The sequence below is a fragment of the Arvicanthis niloticus genome, chromosome 26 (assembly GCF_011762505.2).
Source record: "Arvicanthis niloticus isolate mArvNil1 chromosome 26, mArvNil1.pat.X, whole genome shotgun sequence".
Taxonomy (NCBI): Eukaryota; Metazoa; Chordata; class Mammalia; order Rodentia; family Muridae; genus Arvicanthis; species Arvicanthis niloticus.
Genome location: NC_133434.1, coordinates 28222378 through 28223711, shown reverse-complemented (window position 1 = coordinate 28223711; position 1334 = coordinate 28222378). Strand labels below are relative to the sequence as shown.

Genomic DNA, 1334 nt, shown 5'->3' with positions numbered 1-1334 from the left:
TTATTACAAAGCATTGCAAATCAACAGAGAAAAACCTATACAGGAAGAAAACTCTGTCTATAATCTCAGCCTGTGTGGGGGGTCAGGGTGTGGAGATGGGGGTGGCTGCATCTCACTGTGTAGTCCTGGCTGACTTGGAACTCTCTATGTAGATTACAGACAGCTACCTGCTTCTGCCTGCCAGATGCCGAGATTCAAGGTCTGTCTGTGCCTCTGACTCACCTAAGCCAGCCTTTAAACTTGGTAGCCAGAGATGAGTGTGAACTCTTAAACCTCCTACTACCTCCGAGTGCTTGTTTTTTTTTTTTTTTGGGGGGGGGGGTTGTTCTCAGCCAGCACTGATTTGAGACTCTCTATAATTTGAATATTTTCTGACATGTGGAAAGTGAAAATATACACTTAAAAAAAAACTCAACAAAGAAAAGTGAAACTGGGGAGATGGCTCAGCTGTTAGAGCCTTTGCCACACAACTCGAGGACCCAAAGTCAAACTCCCAAAACTCACCTGGGGAAGGAGGATATGGAACAATTCCAAAGCAAAGGAGCTGGCGACACAGGCCACAGGGGACCTCTGTATTGAATGGATATACAGGTGTGCGCTCATGTGCAAGCACACACACACACACACACACAGAGAGAGAGAGAGAGAGAGAGAGAGAGAGAGAGAGAGAGAGAGAGAGAGAGAGAGAGAATTGACACTTTTAAGTGTGGGCATGGCCAAAGGACTTCTAAAAAAAAGTAAGTGTGTCTGAAGGTTGTGGTGCAAGGCCATTTTTGCTGGCCACAAGCGAGGTCTCCAGAACCAAAAGAACACACAGCTCTTCTTAAGATGGAAGGTGTTTATGCCCAAGATGAAACTGAGTTCTACTGAGGCAAGAGATGTGCTTATGTGTACAAAGCAAAAACCAATACAGTAACTCCTGAAAGCAAACCAAACAAAACCAGGGTGATCTGGGGAAAAGTAACTCAGGCCCACAGAAACAGTGGTATGGCTCGTGCCAAATTCTGAAGCAACATTCGTGCAAAGGCCATTGGTCTCAGAATCCGTGTGATGCTGTACCTTCCTGGATTTTAACTAATGAAAAGTAAATAAATTAAAGTGGATTTGTGATCTTGTATTTTTTTCACTAAAAAAGGAAAGAAGGAAGGGAGGGAGGGGGAGAGGGAGGGAGGGAGGGAGGGAGGGAGGGAGGAAGGAAGAAAAGAAGGAAGGAAGGAAGGGAGGAAGGAAGAAAAGAAGAAAGGAAGGAAGGAAAGAAGAAAGGAAGGAAGGCAGGCAGGCTAATATCTACCATACATGAACTTTTAATTCAGAATGAAAAATAAAATAATTTT

The 1334-nt window shown here is 44.2% G+C and overlaps 1 pseudogene; it reads left to right on the top strand.

Annotated features, from left to right (window-relative positions):
* Positions 1–438: 438 nt before the first annotated feature.
* On the top strand, positions 439–1074 carry LOC143438761 (large ribosomal subunit protein eL33 pseudogene; annotated as a pseudogene).
* The last annotated feature ends 260 nt before the right edge of the window (positions 1075–1334 follow it).